This window comes from Ruditapes philippinarum, unplaced genomic scaffold, assembly GCF_026571515.1.
Source record: "Ruditapes philippinarum isolate M1 unplaced genomic scaffold, ASM2657151v2 ctg183_1_1_1_1, whole genome shotgun sequence".
Taxonomy (NCBI): domain Eukaryota; kingdom Metazoa; phylum Mollusca; class Bivalvia; order Venerida; family Veneridae; genus Ruditapes; species Ruditapes philippinarum.
Window position 1 is genome coordinate 412,953 of NW_026859131.1, and position 20,812 is coordinate 433,764.

Consider the following 20,812-nt stretch of genomic DNA (forward strand, 5'->3'; position numbering starts at 1 on the left):
GGTGACCTCAAAATCAATAGGGGTCATCTACTAATCACGACTTACCTCCATGCCAAATATGAAGACTGTGGGTCAAAGGAATCTTAAGTTATAGAGCGGACAAGCTTTTTGAAGTCAAGGCCCCTGTGACCTTGACCTTTGACCTGGTGACCTCAAAATCAATAGGGGTCATCTACTAATCACGACTTACCTCCATGCCAAATATGAAGACTGTAGGTCAAAGGAATCTTAAGTTATTGGGCGGGCAAGCTTTTTGAAGTCAAGGCCCCTGTGACCTTGACCTTTGACCTAGTGACCTCAAAATCAATAGGGGTCATCTACTAATCATGACTAACCTCCATGCCAAATATGAAGACTAAGGGTCAAAGGAATCTTAAGTTATTGGGCGGACAAAGAAAAAAACGACGGACAGACGGCCGGATGGAACGGGCGGACGGACAAGCTGATTCCAGTATACCCCCCTTACAACTTTGTTGTGCGGGGGTATAAAAAGAAACTTTCTTCAAGTTTAAATTTAGATATGTTAGTACAGTTTTTCAATCCTTTTGAAACTCAATTTTTACGTTGAATAAACATATCAGGCTTTTATACGGGGATTAGCTGACCGATTTTGCAAACAAAACGAGTTTTACAAGCTACTACATGTATATAAGTGTGTACATCTAAGTGGTACCCTTGAACAACTGGCACATACTTTGCGAAAGTTTCTTTTTTGGTTCAGTATATTTTAGATATAATGATGAATATTTTTTTGTAAAAATTAGCAATGAGTAATCTTAAAATTTTCTCTTACAATTGCCGTGGTTTAAAGGACAGCATCAAGAGGCGTGATGTCATACAAAATATGCTGATATTTTACTTTGTCTGCAAGAAACACATTTTATTAAAGAAAAGAAAATTTATTCTGAATGGAATGGCTTATGTTATTTTAGTCAATGTAAATCTAATGCAAAAGGTGTGGCCATTTTATGTAGAAAAGATTTAGATTTTAAAATAAATTTTGTTAAAACTGATGACTCTGGAAGTTTTATAATGTTAGGTATTTCATTGGATTCCATAAAATTTACATTAATTAATATATATGTACCAAATACAGATAGTCCTAGTTTCTTTAAAAATATTTTTGATATATTAAATTGTTCTGACGAAAATGACTCTCTTATAATTTGTGGAGATTATAATCTTGTTCAAAATCTGATCATTCAATGATATATTTGGATTTTTGTTTTGTTCCGGTTAATCATGGAAAAGGTTTATGGAAATTTAATAATGCTCTTTTACATGACATTGAATTCCTTGATATAATTATTAAGACTAGAAATGTGTCATCATGCCACGGATGCCCCCGCATGCAGCCAAAATTTCAGATGGTGCTTTAATTATTTTTTTCATTTTAAGTTCAAAGCCCTTAAAACTTTTCAATGTTAACAAAAACTATTTCCATACAATGTTCAAAGCACTGAAATTATTCAGTCTTAACCTTTTAGAAATAGCATATTGCATATTTGTAGCCAAAATAATGGCTAAAAGAATGAGTGGTGAAACTGAAAGTTCAAAATTTTTCCAACATTCAGGAAAGATAAGTTTGTCTAAAATCATTGAACCACGACCAAATTCAAACTTAAACTGCTTATTCCTAAGATGTATCTATATTATTTTCAAAGTGAAAGAGACATAACTCTGCCAAAAAATCATCAAACCATGACCAAATTCGAACTTGACCTGCCCATTCCTTTGACATATCCATATGTCAAATTAAAGTTGAATATGTGACACTGTTGGGTAGATAAGGAACAGAAACTGTCAATTTCATATTATTTTCAAAGTGAAAGGGGCAATACTCTACCAAAAATCATTGAACCATGACCAAATTTGAACTTGACCTGGGCATTCCAAAAACATATCCATATGTCAAATTTGAGTTGAATGTGTTGTACCATTGGGGAGATAATAAACAGAAACTGAAAATTTCATATTACTTTCAAAGTGAAAGGGGCATAACTCTGCCAAAAATCATTGAACCATGACCAAATTTGAACTTGACCTGCGCATTCCTTTGACGCATCCATATGTCACGTTTGAGTTGAATGTGTTGTACCTTGAGGGAGAGAATGAACGGAAACTGAAAATTTCATATTATTTTCAAAGTAAAAGGGGCATAACTCTCCCAAAAATCATCGAACCATGACCAAATTCGAACTTGACCTGTATTTTTTCATGACATATCAATATGTCAAGTTTGAGTTGATTGTGTTGTACCATTGGGGAGATAATGAACGGAAACTGAAAATTTCATATTATTTTCAAAGTAAAAGGGCATAACTCTGCCAGAAAATCATCGAACCATGACCAAATTCGAACTTGACCTGTATTTTCTCATGACATATCCATATGTCAAGTTTGAATTGAATGTGTCCAACCGTTCTTAAGATAATGAACGGAAACTGAAATTTCATATTATTTTCAAAGTAAAAGGGGCATAACTCTGCCAAAAATCATCGAACCATGACCAAATTCGAACTTGACCTGTATTTTCTCATGACATATCCATATGTCACGTTTGAGTTGAATGTGTTGTACCTTGAGGGAGAGAATGAACGGAAACTGAAAATTTCATATTATTTTCAAAGTAAAAGGGGCATTACTCTCCCAAAAATCATCGAACCATGACCAAATTCGAACTTGACCTGTATTTTCTCATGACATATCCATATGTCAAGTTTGAATTGAATGTGTCCAACCGTTCTTAAGATAATGAACGGAAACTGAAAATTTCATATTATTTTCAAAGTAAAAGGGGCATAACTCTGCCAAAAATTATCGAACCATAACCAAATTCGAACTTGACCTGTATTTTCTCATGACATATCCATATGTCAAGTTTGAATTGAATGTGTCCAACCGTTCTTAAGATAATGAACGGAAACTGAAATTTCATATTATTTTCAAAGTAAAAGGGGCATAACTCTCCCAAAAATCATCGAACCATGACCAAATTCGAACTTGACCTGTATTTTCTCATGACATATCCATATGTCAAGTTTGAATTGAATGTGTCCAACCGTTCTTAAGATAATGAACGGAAACTGAAATTTCATATTATTTTCAAAGTAAAAGGGGCATAACTCTGCCAAAAATCATCGAACCATGACCAAATTCGAACTTGACCTGTATTTTGTCATGACATATCCATATGTCAAATTTGAGTTGAATATGTCTAACCGTTCTTAAGATAATGAACGGAAACTGATGATGACGGAATGACAGAATGACGGAAGGACGGAAGGACGGAAGGATGGAAGGACGGAAGGACGGAAGGACGGAAGGACGGAATGACGGAACAGGGTAACACTATATGCCCCGGCCATTACATGGCGGGGGCATAAAAATAGATGAAATAAAATTGCAATATTGTTTACCTGTATATAATATAGATTATGTTTTGGATATAAACAATAAAGATATAGACTTTGTTATTAATGATGAACTTTTTTTAGAGACACTTTTAATGGAAATTAGGGGAAATCCATTTCTTATAGCTCTTTTAAGGCTAAAGAAAGAAATACATATGAAAACAAGAACCGGTTGAACCGGGTGATGCTCCCCGAGAAGGTTCTGCACACAGGAAAGTATACAAAAAATGAACAAAGGGCAAAAACTCCAAAATTAGGCAAAGCGTAGTTATGTTTTTTTGCACTGCACTTCTATTCAATGAGATCTATCTATCTATAAAGTTTCCTGATGATATCAGAGTTATGTCCCGGGTAAAATTCAAAGTGTAAAAATGAACAAAGGGCAATAACTCCAAAATTAAACCAGGCTTTGTTTAGGTTCTTTAAGCATTGCAGTTCTATCCAATTATATCTAGTTACCTACAAAGTCTCATGTTGATATCTCTAATAGTTTTAAAGTTATGTCCCGGACAAAAGTCAAAAAGTAAAAATAAACAAAGGGCAATTACTTCAAAATAAGGCAAGGCAGAGTAATGATTCTTAAGCACTGCACCTCCACCCAATGAGACCTATCTATCTACGAAGTTTCATGTTGATATCTCTTATAATTTTAGAGTAATGTCCCGGACAAAGTTCAAAGTGTCAAAATGAACAAAGGGCAATAACCCCAAAAGTAGGCAAGACGGTGTTACAGTTCTTGTGCACTGCAAACTTACTCAATGAGATCTTTCTACCTGCAAAGTTTCATGTTGATATCTCTTATACATTTAGAGTTATGTCCCCGACAAAGTTCAAAGTGTAAAATAAACAAAGGGGGATAATTCAAAAATTAGGCAAGGCAGAGTTAAGGTTCTTGTTCACTGCACACCTATTCAATGAGATCTATCTACCTACAAAGTTTCATGTTGATACCTATTATAGTTTTAGAGTAATGTCCTGGACAAAAGTTCAAAGTGTAAAATAAACAAAGGGAGATAATTCAAAAATTAGGCAAGGCAGAGTTACGGTTCTTGTGCACTGCACACCTACTCAATGAGATCTCTCTACCTACAAAGTTTCATGTTGATACCTATTATAGTTTTAGAGTTATGTCCCGGACAAAGTTCAAAGTGTAAAATAAACAAAGGGGGGATAATTCAAAAATTAGGCAAGGCAGAGTTACGGTTCTTGTGCACTGCACACCTACTCAATGAGATCTATCTACCTACAAAGTTTCATGTTGATACCTCTTATACTTTTAGAGTTATGTCCCGGACAAAGTTCAAAGTGTAAAATAAACAAAGGGGGATAATTCAAAAATTAGACAAGGCAGAGTTACGGTTCTTGTGCACTGTACACCTACTCAATGAGATCTATCTTCCTACAAAATTTCATGTTGATACCTCTTATACTTTTAGAGTTATGTCCCCGACAAAGTTCAAAGTGTAAAATAAACAAAGGGGGATAATTCAAAAATTAGACAAGGCAGAGTTACGGTTCTTGTGCACTGTACACCTACTCAATGAGATCTATCTACCTACAAAGTTTCATGTTGATACCTCTTGTTGTTTCAAAGTTATGTCCCGGACAAGAAAAGGGGACGGACGGACGGAAAGCCGGACAGACGGACGGACAAAGCGGCGACTATATGCTCCCCCGAAATTTTTCGGGGAGCATAAAAAATTATTTGAAGAAATTATTTTTCTAAAACAAAACTTGACAAATGATTATAAAGACAAACTTCTACATTTACAAAATGAATTGACTAAATTAAGAAACAAAAAATAAAGGGTGCTATGATTAGGTCAAGGTCACAATGGACTGAATCGAATCTGGAGAAAAACCTACTAATTACTTTTTAAATTTAGAGAAATCACATTGTTCAGCTAAGACAATACCTTTTCTGGAACTTGATGATGGAACTTTTATTTATGATCAAAAAGATATACTTACAGAAACTAGTGCTTATTATGAAAAATTATACAGAAATGTAACTTTGAATGATTGTAATAATTTGATAGAGAATTGAGAGATTGTGATATTAATATGTTGTCTGATAGTGAATCGCTCAATCTTGAAGGTCTCCTTTCATATGATGAAGTCTCCTTTACATTAAAAAATATGAAAAATGATAAAAGCCCTGGTGTGATGGATTTACAGTAAATTGTTCAAAACTTTTTGGAATAGAATTGGACATTTTGTGGTGAAAGCTATTAATTATGCATATAAGGTTAATTCATTTTCTAGAAATCAAAAATTAGGAACAACAAGCAATTATCATGGTATTGCAAGCAATCCATAAGTCCCCTACCGGTTAGAACCCAATCAACATTCTGAAGGGCCATTGGCCATTCACTAATGTTTCAATTTTTCTCTATTTTAAGTTAATTTGTTGGAAAAGTTCTTTAAAAGTGATCACAGGAAACAGTTTTTATGAACAGACAGACAGACGAACTGAAGGACACTCTAAAATTAATATTTGAAACATCCCTGTTACCAAAATATAACATTTTTAAAAGCAAAATTCTTAAAGAGGAGATAACTCTTGAATTAAAGATGCAATTTCATAAAAATTTTCAGCTCGTTTTGACTAATCACAAATACAGTCGAGACTGCCTAAGCGACCCCCTGGTTTAAACGACTCCCTGTCTTATCCGACCTTGTTTCAGTACTCCCAACGTATTTTCCTATATAAATGGTCTGAATTAAACGACTCCCTGTCATATGTGACAAGCGACCCTAATTGTCTGGTCCCAATGCAATGTTTGGTCTGATTTAAACGACTTTCACACCTTTTAATTGTCCGTTAATCAGATAAATAATACCTATTATAACACCCAGAGGGCCAAAAGTCCAATTATAATCCAGTAGCAAACAAAGTCTACACAACTCTATCTCAATTACACAGTATACGTACATGCAGGTATCAAGTGACGTAGCGTCTGTTCATGGGAAGCATGATGCAATCGATGTGTGTGTAATGTATAATGGCCGTAATAAACTGGTTTAAGACTTGTGTTAGATTTTTTTTTAATTATAGAGTGCCCACGGAAGATTTTTTAGGCAGCATTTTTTAAATTTACCTTTCTATGGCTGCATAATTAATACGGAAAAAATATTGATACCAAACCAGAAAAAGCTTTGGATATGGATAATATGTAACACAATTTTTTCATGGTTTTATTTCATAAATTTTTATATGATGCTCAAATTACGATTTGTCAATATCGTAAGTTCAAATAAGCATAATATATTAAGATATCACCCAATTTAGCATTTCATGTAAATAAAGGCCATTAAAGGGAGGTAATTAGAACTTTATTTTCTATAAATTCTAAGTCAAATTTTCCAATAAGAAATCAATGCATGTAATTTATTGATTAAATATAATGTGCACAAATATTTGCAGTACACATTTTACATATTCTTTGATGTTGGAAAATTGTTTTATTTGCATAATTATATCCATATATATATTTATTGCAATTGTCGTATACACACACAAAATTCATATCTTTTGGCTAATACCCCGTGGAAATTGGAGCTATATTATCACCACTTTGTGCTTCAAAATTAACTCTTTAAGGATATGACTGGTGACATGTCCGGGGGTCCGTACTCGACAGCGCAAGCTGCATTTTGTGCCCGAAAGGGCCAATGGACCCTCATTAAGCTTTAACTTCATTCATCATTATTCGTATACACACAGTAACAATATCAATCACAAAACATACAGGATCTTTAAGTCACAATGGTATATAGACAGAGAGATGATGTTTAAATTTAATTTTCTTTGAGACTGTATTAAGAGACTCCCTGTCATATGTGACCTTTTTCTGAAGATCCCTTGGAAAGTCACATATGACAGTCTCGACTGTATTGTTATATTTGCCATGTTTTAAGCCTATTTCTTGCCAAGGCAACCAATATTTTTTCAAAATAGGAAGAAACGAAAATAAGACATGCATAATCTCCAGACTGCCATCTACCCATATGTCAAGTTTCATAAAAATATTTCCAGTACTTTTTGAGTTATCACTGGATCCAGTTTATGTGTAAAATTTGCCTCATTTTCAGCCTATTTGTTGCCATAGCAACCAGAATTTTCAACATAGGAAGAAAAGAAAAAGACGTGCATAACCTCCATACTGCCATCTATCCATATATCAAGTTTCATAAAAATATTTTCAGTACTTTTCAAGTTATCGCGGGATCCAGTTTTGTGGAAGGACGGACTGACAGACAGACGGACAGACAGACGGACCGACAGACGGTTTAACCGGTAGGGGACTAATTACATGCACCTTTGTTGATAAACTTTGTATCATTAGTTTTGAACAAATATTACATATGCCACTGTTTTATAACCATTGCTTTTCAATAGGACATAGATATATCTACATTAAATCTTTTTAGTCCCCTACCGGTTTACCGGAGGGGACTTTAGGTTTACCCTCCGTCCGTCTGTCCGTCCGTCTGTCTGTCAGTCCGTCAGTCCGTCCGTCCGCAAAACTGGATCCCGCGATAACTTGAAAAGTACTGAAAATATTTTTATGAAACTTGGTATATGGATAGATGGCAGTATGGAGATTATGCACGTCTTTTTCTTTTCTTCCTATGTTGAAAATTCTGGTTGCTATGGAAACAAATAGGCTGAAAATATGGCAAATTTTACACATAAACTGGATCCAGTGATAACGCAAAAAGTACTGGAAATATTTTTATGAAACTTTACATATGGGTAGATGGCAGTCTTGAAATTATGCAGGTTATTTTCGTTTCTTCCTATGTTGAAAATTCTGGTTGCTATGGCAACACATAGACTGAAAATATGGCAAATTTTACACATAAACTGAATCCAGTGATAACTCAAAAAGTACTGGAAATATTTTTATGAAACTTGACATATGGGTAGATAGCAGTCTTGAGATTATGCATGCCTTATCTGTTCTTCCTATTTTGAAAAAATATCAGTTGCCTTGGCAACAAATAGGCTTAAAACATTGCAAATATAACAATATTTGTGATAAGTCAAAAAGAGCTGAACATTTTTATGAAATTGCATCTTTAATTCAAGAGTTATCTCCTCTTTAAGAATTTTGCTTTTAAAATGGTATATTTTGGTAACAGGGATGTTTCAAATATTAACTTTAGAGTGTCTTTCAGTCCGTCTGTCTGTCTGTTCATAAAAACTGTATCCTGTGATCACTTTTAAAGAACTTTTCCAATAGAGAAAAATTGAAACATTAGTGAATGGCCAATGGCCCTTCAGAATGTTGATGGGGTTCGAACCGGTAGGGGACTTATGGATTGCTTGCAATACTAAGATAATTGCTTGTTATGACAAAGGAATCAGATTTGTGAAAGATATTCTTAATGAACAAGGTGATTTTATTGAGTTAAATCTTTTAGAACAGTGTATAGGCAAACAAGTTAATTTTTTAGAATATCATGGTTTAAAACAGGCTATAAATTTTAAAATCATACATGCTAAAGCTAAATACTACCATTAAAACTGATTTGCTGAATGTTCAATATCCTATTTTAAGCTGTTTTATCAAACATATTCTTATAAATAGCAATAACAAATACATGTATGAAACTTTTGTTAGAAATACAGATATACCAACAAGTAAGGAACAAGAGCACCGCTAGGCGGAGCATTATATGCCCGAAAGTGGTTTTTTTTTTAGTAAAGATGAAGCATTTGTAAGACATGGGACTAAAATAAAGTATTACCTCCTTCAAATAACAATCCTCCTTTGCAGTTTCAATATTGTGGTCCAAATGGAACTTTTAAGTTATGTCCCAGAAACTGTTTTCAATTCTAAGGTAAAAGTGACCTTGACCTTTGACCTTGTGACCCCAAAATCATGAGGGGTCTTTAACCCAATATGGACAATCATACTATGAAGTTTAAACACAGTAGGCCAAATGATACTTAAGTTATATTCCGAAAACTGTTTTCAGTTTTAAGGTAATAGTGGCCTTGACCTTGTGACCCCAAAATCAATAGGGGTCTTCTACCCAATATGGACAATCATCCTATGAAGTTTGAATATTGTGGGCTAAATGGAACTAAAGTTATGCTCAAGAAACTGTTTTCAATTTCTAAGTAATAGTGACCTTGACCTTTGACCTTGTGACCCCAAAATCAATAGGGGTCTTCTACCCAATATGGACAATAATCCTATGAAGTTTGAACACTGTGGGCCAAATAGAACTTAAGTTATGCTCCGGAAACTGTTTTCAGTTCTAAGGTAATAGTGACCTTGACCTTTGACCTTGTGAACCCAAAATCAATAGGGGTCTTCTACCCAATATTGTCAATCATCCTATGAAGTTTGAACACTGTGTGCCAAATGGAACTTAAGTTATGCTCCGGAAACTGTTTTCAGTTTTAAGGTCATAGTGACCTTGACCTTTGACCTGTGACACTAAAATCTAAAGGGGTCTTCTATCAAATATGGACAATCATCCTATGAAGTTTGAACACTGTAGGACAAATGGAACTTAAGTTATGCTCCGGAAACTGTTTTCAGTTTTAAGGTCATAGTGACCTTGACCTTTGACCTTGTGACCCCAAAATCAATAGGGGTCTTCTACCAAGTATGGACAATCATCCTATGATGTTTGAACACTGTGGGCCAAATGGAACTTAACCCATTACTTCATATACACGCCTTTTAACGCCTTTTTCACCCCCCCCCCCTTTTTGTTGTCTCAAATGATGAAAAAATGCCTTATTTAGGCCCCAAACACTTGTTTTTGTTTGAGAAATGTTGTTAAAAAAAGTGACCCTTTTTTCGGCGCGGCCCCCCAACCAAAAGATACATCAGGGGGTTGCCAGAAGGGGGATGTGCCCCCTTCTGTTTGGGGGGGTTTGAAGGGGGGCGGAGTCCCCCTCATCGCCAAGAAAATTTTGGACTTGTGAGAGGCTGTAAATGACCCCAGATTGATCATAAGGTAACGTGTAACCAACGCTGAAAAGCATTTGACTCTATCTCAATCCATTGAGAAGTTGCAGCACTTTGAAATCAATTTTGATGGAAAAAATCAACGCAAAATAGTGATTTTTGGCAATTTTGAGATGTCCCCTCGTTGCCATGGTAACAGAAAATTTAAGCCTGAGCATGTTGTTGCAAGGACAATGGTCCAGTCAACATTTGTGCCAAGTTTGATTAGTGTTGAAGCAGTTTTTATAGTATTATAGCAATTTGAACTTGTAACGGGAGACTTTTCAATGAAAACAGCCATTTTTCACAAAATGCTCATGAAGCAATGGGTTAATGAAAAAAAATAAAAAAATCTACAAAACAACAATTTTTCATCAAATTTATATGACAGGCCATGTTTAAACATGAAAAAACGCGATTTAGGGTAATTTCAAGTATTTTCATCATTTTCTGTTAACCCATTACTTCATATACACGCCTTTTAACGCCTTTTTCACCCCCCCCCCCTTTTTGTTGTCTCAAATGATGAAAAAATGCCTTATTTAGGCCCCAAACACTTGTTTTTGTTTGAGAAATGTTGTTAAAAAAAGTGACCCCTTTTTCGGCGCGGCCCCCCAACCAAAAGATACATCAGGGGGTTGCCAGAAGGGGGATGTGCCCCCTTCTGTTTGGGGGGGTTTGAAGGGGGGCGGAGTCCCCCTCATCGCCAAGAAAATTTTGGACTTGTGAGAGGCTGTAAATGACCCAGATTGACCATAAGGTAACGTGTAACCAACGCTGAAAAGCATTTGACTCTATCTCAATCCATTGAGAAGTTGCAGCACTTTGAAATCAATTTTGATGGAAAAAATCAACGCAAAATAGTGATTTTTGGCAATTTTGAGATGTCCCCTCGTTGCCATGGTAACAGAAAATTTAAGCCTGAGCATGTTGTTGCAAGGACAATGGTCCAGTCAACATTTGTGCCAAGTTTGATTAGTGTTGAAGCAGTTTTTATAGTATTATAGCAATTTGAACTTGTAACGGGAGACTTTTCAATGAAAACAGCCATTTTTCACAAAATGCTCATGAAGCAATGGGTTAATGAAAAAAATAAAAAAATCTACAAAACAACAATTTTTCTTCAAATTTATATGACAGGCCATGTTTAAACATGAAAAAACGGGATTTAGGGTAATTTCAAGTATTTTCATCATTTTCTGTTAACCCATTACTTCATATACACGCCTTTTAACGCCTTTTTCACCCCCCCCCCCTTTTTGTTGTCTCAAATGATGAAAAAATGCCTTATTTAGGCCCCAAACACTTGTTTTTGTTTGAGAAATGTTGTAAAAAAAAGTGACCCTTTTTTCGGCGCGGCCCCCCAACCAAAAGATACATCAGGGGGTTGCCAGAAGGGGGATGTGCCCCCTTCTGTTTGGGGGGGTTTGAAGGGGGGCGGAGTCCCCCTCATCGCCAAGAAAATTTTGGACTTGTGAGAGGCTGTAAATGACCCCAGATTGACCATAAGGTAACGTGTAACCAACGCTGAAAAGCATTTGACTCTATCTCAATCCATTGAGAAGTTGCAGCACTTTGAAATCAATTTTGATGGAAAAAATCAACGCAAAATAGTGATTTTTGGCAATTTTGAGATGTCCCCTCGTTGCCATGGTAACAGAAAATTTAAGCCTGAGCATGTTGTTGCAAGGACAATGGTCCAGTCAACATTTGTGCCAAGTTTGATTAGTGTTGAAGCAGTTTTTATAGTATTATAGCAATTTGAACTTGTAACGGGAGACTTTTCAATGAAAACAGCCATTTTTCACAAAATGCTCATGAAGCAATGGGTTAATGAAAAAAATAAAAAAATCTACAAAACAACAATTTATCTTCAAATTTATATGACAGGCCATGTTTAAACATGAAAAAACGGGATTTAGGGTAATTTCAAGTATTTTCATCATTTTCTGTTAACCCATTACTTCATATACACGCCTTTTAACGCCTTTTTCCCCCCCCCCCCCCCTTTTTGTTGTCTCAAATGATGAAAAAATGCCTTATTTAGGCCCCAAACACTTGTTTTTGTTTGAGAAATGTTGTTAAAAAAAGTGACCCTTTTTTCGGCGCGGCCCCCCAACCAAAAGATACATCAGGGGGTTGCCAGAAGGGGGATGTGCCCCCTTCTGTTTGGGGGGGTTTGAAGGGGGGCGGAGTCCCCCTCATCGCCAAGAAAATTTTGGACTTGTGAGAGGCTGTAAATGACCCCAGATTGATCATAAGGTAACGTGTAACCAACGCTGAAAAGCATTTGACTCTATCTCAATCCATTGAGAAGTTGCAGCACTTTGAAATCAATTTTGATGGAAAAAATCAACGCAAAATAGTGATTTTTGGCAATTTTGAGATGTCCCCTCGTTGCCATGGTAACAGAAAATTTAAGCCTGAGCATGTTGTTGCAAGGACAATGGTCCAGTCAACAATTGTGCCAAGTTTGATTAGTGTTGAAGCAGTTTTTATAGTATTATAGCAATTTGAACTTGTAACGGGAGACTTTTCAATGAAAACAGCCATTTTTCACAAAATGCTCATGAAGCAATGGGTTAAGTTATGCTCCGGAAACTGTTTTCAGTTTTAAGGTAATAGTGACCTTGACCTTTGACCTTATGACCCCAAAATCAATAGGGGTCTTCTACCCAATATGGACAATCATCCTATGAAGTTTGAATATTGTGGGCCAAATGGAACTTAAGTTATGCTCCGGAAACCAAATTGCTAACGTTTTCAGTTTTAAGGTCATAGTGACCTTGACCTTTGACCTTATGACCCCAAAATCAATAGAGGTCTTCTACTCAATATGGACAATCATCCTATGAAGTTTGAATATTGTGGGCCAAATGGAACTTAAGTTATGCTCCGGAAACCAAATTGCTAACGGACGGACGGACAGACGGACGGATGGACAGACAGACAGACGGACGGACGCCAGGGGGTATAACATAATATGTCCGAAATTCTTTCGGGCATATAAAAATGGAACACATACTTCATAGATAATAATATAAGCTGGTCATTGATATATAGTTATGTATTTAAATGTACCAAAGATTCATACATTCAGTGGATTCAGACTAGAATAATTCACAGAACTTTAGCAACAAATGCACAGCTGTTTAAATTGAAAATTGTGGATAATAAAATGTGTACTTTCTGTAACTGTCAAGTAGAAACACTTATACATTTATTTTGGGAATGTCAAAAAATTCAGTCTCTATTTCAATATTTGCAAAGTAACATACATAATTTTGACAATATTTTCAACTGTAAATCTTTTATTTTAGGTTCTGAAGATAAGGATTTCGAATATGATATATTGTTTTTAGAATTGAAAAAATACATATATTTGTCTAAGAGAAAAAAATTGTTACCCACATGTAATGGCTTTAAAAATAGCCTAAAATTAGCCTGGACTATTTACAAAAATACCAATTTGACTGACACTGAAATTAAAAGATGGCAAATTGTAAGATTGTTAATCGAATAAATTACACTGACTTTCTATATTTATGTTAGGTTCTCTTTTGATTTTGTTTTTTAAATAACTTACGTACATGTGTAAAATAGACTATTTGTATTCTTTAATTTTAATGTAATATGATAAAATTTAAGGTATATTATGATATTTAATTCGTAAATATTACAATGTGATATACATGTATAAATAATGTAAGGTATGAGGTGATGACCCCAACCCTCTCATACCTTTTACGGGTGAATAAATGGGGTTACCTAGTTGGGGCCTCAAAAAAAAAAAACAACATTTTCTAAACATGAACTCTTCATAATCTGAACACTCCAACCACTAAGCTACTAAGATTTACGTGTCTATATCCAATTTAACTCTCCTTTATTGCAGTAAAAGTGCAAATTGTAATAACTGAATAACTTGCACAACCCATTATGTCATAATGGTTTGACCGATTAATGTAAACGTTATCGTGTTCGACTTATAACAGTATTTTCCTCTGGATGATATTTTTACTGTTACCCACAAACCCATAAGTTATTTATATATTCTCATTTCAAAAGAGCCAACGCTGAGCAGGGGCAACTATTGACTTTTTTACTTTTTCTAAAAGCAAACAAAAGGTTGTAACAAAACAAGTAACCATTTTTCTATTTTTAGTAAAGCTGACCTTGACCCCAGTGGGTCCAAAAGCAATTTCCAACTTGGGTCTTCATATAAGCTTGCTATAAACCAAGTCTGATTACAATATCTCATTCCTAACTCTAGTCCCAGGACCATTTTTCTATTATTCGTAATGTTGACCTTGACTTTGATCCAAGTGCAATGCCAACCAGGCTTTCCACATAAGCTTGCACTTTACCAAGTTTGACTACATTATCTCTTTCCTAACTCTAGTTATTGTCCAGAAACCATTTTTCTATTTTTAGTAATAGTAACCTTGACCTTGACCCCCAATAGGTCCAAATGCTTTACCAAATAGGTTCTTCGTATAAGCTTGCTATAAACCAAGTTTGATTACATTATCTTATTCTGTACCCTAGTAATTGTCCAGAAACCATTTTGTCCATTTTTTAGTAACAGTGACATTGACCCCAGGAGGTCCAAATGCAGTATCAATCAGGTCTTTATATAAGCTTGCTATGTACAGTAAAAACTCTGAAAACCGGACCCTGTCCGGAATTGACCAAAAGTCCGGTTTTCAGAGGATTCCGGTTTTCAGAGGTTTATACATTTATTGATAATTATGATGTGTTTGAACAATGACTTTGTTCAATCATTTTGTATTTACTTTTCAAACCTTTTGTCTCAGTCAGACTTTAATTTCTTTTTGCAAGAAATATCTTGAGTAATTTAATTATGCAAATCCAATAATATAATTCAGAAAATCAGATATTAAAACAACATATTGTCTAAAATATATCATATCTTTTTCATTGGCTTTGGAATATGTAATTAATAGAATTTAGTATTACTATTTTTGCATATGATTAATTTCCAAACAAAGATAAATTCAATATCAAATTTTAAGCCAAACTGGAATCATTTAACAATAGTTTCCTAATTCTTTTAGACATTTAATATTAAAAAAAAAATTAAAAACATTTTCAAAAATCATACCTATACAGGGAAAGACTTATGATGAAAGAGCTATAATTTAATTGCCAATAAGAAATTAACATACACTGAGAAGTGTTTTCACACCTTCATGGGTAACGAGAGGTGATAATTGAACATGTCACCTGTTGAGATTATGTATTAATCTACATTAAAATACACAGAAGGTTGACACTTGAAATTGCTGTCCGGTTTTCAGAGGATTTTTTAAGCATGATTATCATTAGTAGCCATAGAAAATCGTCCGGTTTTCGGAATTCAGAGGTTCCGGTATTCAGAGGATTTTTTTTCAATGAACTTATCAGGATAAAATATGGGACTTTTGAAATTGTCCGGTTTTCAGAGGATTCCGGTATTCAGAGGGTGCGGTTTTCAGAGTTTTTACTGTACCAACTTTGATTATAATATCTCATTCCTTACTCTAGTTATTGTCTGGAAACCATTTTTCTATTTTAAGTAACAGTTACCTTGACCACAGGCAGTCTAAATGCATTACCAAATGGGGTCTTCATAAAATCTAGCTAAAAACTAAGTTTGATTAAAATATCTCATTTCTAACCCTAGTTATTGTCTGAAAACCATTTTTCTATTTTAAGTACCGGTGAACTTGACCTTGACCCCAGGGGGTTCCAAATGCAATACCAACCAGGGTTTCCACATAAGGTTGCTTTATACCAAGTTTGATTACAATTACTCATTCCAAACTCTACTTATTGTCCGGAAACCATGATGCGGACCGACAGACGGACGACTGACCAACAAACTGACTTTTACATAAACCCCCCTAAACTAATTTACATAAACCCCCCTAAACTAAGTTTGTAGGGGCATAATGAATTAATGTGGGGCGTCCGTGGCGGAGTGATTATTAGATCGTTCAACACAATCCACTTGCCCCTCACTGCTGTAATTTTGAATCCCGGTGTGACTATGGATTCTTTCATGTGAGGAAGCTATCCAGCTAGCTTATGGAACATTCAGAAGTTCACGGCCATATTAGAATAATTCAACAAGTCAGATTTGTCATTTGTTCTTTTGTCCAAGTATGAACCAAATGTGTTAATGAAACAAAAGGGCCAAGATGGTCCTAGATCGCTCACCTGACCAATCAAACTCATCTGAGCAATTTCTTAGACAAGCATACTGACCAAGTTTGATGACAAATGAGTCAAAAATGTGACCTCTAGAGTGTTAATAAGGTTTTTCCATATTTGGCCAGTGTGACCTAGTTTTTGACCCCAGGTGACCCATATTCGAACTTGACCTACAAATCATCAAAAAAAAACTTGCAGACCAATTTCCAGGATATTTAGATAAGAAAAGTAGCCCAACAAACAGAAGCCACTAGTGTTAATCAAAAGGCTGCAAGCTCTGTGGTATTTTCTGACCTTTGCAATCTAAATCGTACTGTTTCCTGTACAAGTTTATTTTTATATACTATAATTGATCTTACAGGGCACCGAGATGCAGCGACTGCATTTAGATTTTTTACTATAACAGTTTGAGTTTGATACATACTGAATTTTGCATGACTAGAGTTGCATCAAAAAATCATTTATGTTCATTTTTTATGACAGCCACACTTTATAACGTGGCTACTTCCTTAAAAAGACACTTAAAAAAAATAGTTGCCTCAACTGGGATTTGAACTCCAGACCTCTCACACCCTAAATGAGCGCGTTACCCCTGCACCACGGGAAGTTAAATCAAGTTGAATCAGATAATTCTAAATTTAGAATATCCATTTCAGGTTTGTAATCCTTATTAATTTCAAGGTATTTTGTTCACGATAAACCTGTTGTTTAACCAGGGCTGCCAACAGCAAATTGCAAAATCAGAGGAAAATACGCCGGGGGTCAAGGGGGCTGCGCAAGCCCCCTTTGCGGGTCAATGGCAGAACCCTCGTGGGGGCCCAGGGGGCGAAGCCCCCGGAAGCTCCTGGATTCTGATGATTTGGCATGCCCTAAAATCAATTTCCTGGACTTTAAATTTGACTTCCTTGGTTGCCTTTAAACATTCAGAGACACTTTAGTTGGACTTCAGGTTTTCATCAGCCCTCAAAACAAATATCCGACATTTTGACGCATTTTGACAACAGACAAGAGCGACAATGTAAACTGTAATTTGATTGGTTATTCTAAAATAGAATGCCGGAAAAGACTCGATTTGACCAATGAGAAAAGCGCTTACAGCAGGGTTCTCGGGGACGCTTATTTCGGCGTCCCGGTACGCATGTTTATTACAGCTGGACGCAAATATTTCAGAGCAAGGATTCCACGTACGCTTAATTTTGCCTGGGGACGCATAAACATTACCGATTGTTTACAACCAGAAATACACAAATGCGTTAGCGCGTGTCAGTCTATAGGTAGGCGGTCCTATGCACATCGACCCATGAAGCAATTAGCCAATCAGCGATAACGCTTCTGATCATTATCACGCTATAGTGATCAGACTAATTAAATGTATACACGCGCTGTACAGTTCATGTAATTCAGATATAACACAAGGTGATAGATCAACAGTTGATTGGAAATTAGCAAATTTTACCGACAAAAGGATAAAATTATCGACTACTTACGCCGCAAGTTTAAAGACTGTTTTCTCAATTACAAATGAGTGTAATTTGAATGATTGTCGAATATGTTCGCATAATAATGATTGTTGATTATTTTCGGCATTTTCTAGGCACAATTTTGCTTTAGTTTCATTCTTGCAAAATCGTTCTATAAGGGTATTAAGAATTTAAGATATTGTGCCGTAATGCCAGGTTCACATACGCTTTTCTTTGATATTTAGATTCTATCCGAAAATTGATCCAAACATCGGCGATTTCACGTTCGCCAGAAACCCTAAAATTTCGCAAAAATTCTCGGTTCCACGCCAAACATGCGAATGAATTGTTCCTTTATTATTTAATAAACATTTAATCTTTAAAAATCAATCTTCAATTTGCCCCCTTTTGAAGATATTTGCTACAATAATTGTCGATCGATCGGATGAATCTCTTACACACTGTGTGAAGCTGTACACGATTTTCCTATTCATTCCGCTAAACGCTGCCTATATACATTTACGTTTTTCTTTTACAATTACAAACTTTTTGTCTTTAGAGTGGACTTATTTAACCAGAATAAAATTTGATTTGGTATAAAAGTGAAAAAAAAGACGATTTCCATGTGTTGATGCATTATAATGAAATAATTTCATAATAAATATTAACAACAAAACAATAATTATATACTATGTAGTTCAGAGTTTCTTTTGAATAACTATAAACTTTGGAAGTCTCTTGAAGATTCAAAATATCAGCAATGCTATTGTGAGCATTGAATGACTAATCTGTAAACATATTAATTGCGATGCGCTTTTGGACTCCAACTTTTTCAGGGTTGGGAGTCCATGGACTCCATGTTTTAAAGTCCTAGTGAGAACCCTGGCTTACAGACGTACCATAGGCGGCTAGTGTAACGATAAAAGCCGAAGCATGCCGGTTTTTGGGTACTGTATAAAATATGACGAATGAATTTATTGTCTTTGTCGAATTTACATCGATCTCAAAAATGACCAATGAGCTCACGAAATCCGCAGATTTCCGCGAATCCGCGGAAAATCGGCAGCCCTGTTTAACACTGATGTAAATGATTTAGCGAAAATCTTCTCGCCAAAACAGTCCGACATGTATATATTCCACAACTTGACAGTCAGATTTATTTGTGTACTACGCTCTGTAGTATTCGGTAATTGACATCGCTAAAAATAGCATTTTCATTAATTAAAATGATATTCATTCGCGTAATTTGTGATGGTGCATTTATCGACAATTCTAACAGCCAACGCTACTTTTAAACTTTGAATGCCTTGTAATTTGTTGGATACTTGTAACAAAATAAAAATATTTCTTTCTTTTACATCGCTAGTTTTAAGCTGTTTTAAGAACTACTTGTTGTTAGGTTTGTCGTGAAATCTCTGTGCCAGAGATTGAATGTCAGCATTGTATTTACTGACCTGCGATCAGAACATACAAAAAGCAGGGCTTGAGCTAGGGGGCGACTTGGCGAAGAAGTCGCCTTCAGATGATTGACATGGCCTAAAACAAACTTCAAAGCGATTTTGAAGTCGCCCAATTTTTTAATGATCTGTCAGACCTATTTATGACTCTAGGTCTGTTAAAAATTTGTTTACTTTTTAATTACAACCAATTACCATTAATCTGCTTGTTTAGAATGCGTGTCAACATCAACAAAGTCTAATACATGCCACAAGGCAAGAGTTCACTATGTTTGTCTTTCTTATTATGTATTCATGCGATTGAGGAATCAGAACACGTGTAACGGTGTTGTATCTACAGCAGTTCGCAATGACCAATCGGCAACACACTAACATATAGAGGATATTTGTTTGTTTGTGTGTATGATGAAATTTTATTTCATCGAGTGGGCTTTAAAAGCAGTATTCTCACGAGTGGCGTAGCCACGAGAGAGAATACTGTTTTAAAGTTCACAAGATGAAATAAAATTACATCTTACACAACAAACAGACAAATTTTCTTTTTATTTTATGCTTAAAAACAAGTTAAAACGAAATTTCCATAATTTTAACGTTAATATTAAAATCTGTTTCCCCCATTGAGAGCCCCATTTAGACGGAATTTCTCATTAAAAACAAGAAGTCTTGAGCTGAAAAATAAGTCCGCCAAGGCCATCCTTAAAAAAATGTTTGTTTGCAGTAACGCGACCGACTCACAAAATTTGCCCCTACTCAAAATTTGTTTTCATGGTCTGGATAAAAATTCTTTTTTTTTGAATCAGAAAATTATGCCTTGTGCTTTGTTTTCGTTCTTTTAAAGGTTAATAGAAGAAATAAAATGTAGGTCTTATTAAATTAGAATTCAGTTATCAATTTATTAATTGTTACCAGATTATCAAAGCATATATTGTCCAGCATTTTGAAATTCCATGTTTATTTGGGTGTACAGTTCAATAAAAAAAAAAAAAATCGACCTACCTACCCACCTTGAAAATTCTGGGTCGGGTTACTGCAAACAAACATTTTTTTAAGGATGGCCCAATCAACGTTAAATGACGGTGATATTTATTCATTTTATTAAAAAAATATGAATGATCGCTTGTTTTAATAATAAAAACAAGAGCTGTCGGTAGGACAGCATGCTCGACTATTCTAAGTGCTTGATAGTAAAAGAGCATTGATAATGTTAAATTTTTTAAGTTCACAAAAGGGCTAATTTTTTTTGATAAATTCATGTTATAGGCCTTAGAGAGAGTCTAATTATACAGTATTGG

At 35.2% G+C, this 20,812-nt stretch overlaps 1 protein-coding gene and 1 long non-coding RNA gene across 2 annotated transcripts in view; both read right to left on the bottom strand.

Moving 5' to 3' along the window:
- The window catches only part of LOC132755362 (gem-associated protein 5-like), a 101,000-nt gene that overhangs the window by 46,004 nt on the left and 34,184 nt on the right, over positions 1-20,812 (bottom strand). The gene's annotated exons all lie outside the window — the stretch shown is intronic.
- Positions 9,379-13,397, bottom strand: LOC132755365 (uncharacterized). The gene is made up of 2 exons (XR_009629192.1): positions 13,017-13,397; positions 9,379-9,847 (listed from the first exon to the last, which is right to left on the bottom strand). It is a non-coding gene; the product is annotated as an uncharacterized LOC132755365 (long non-coding RNA).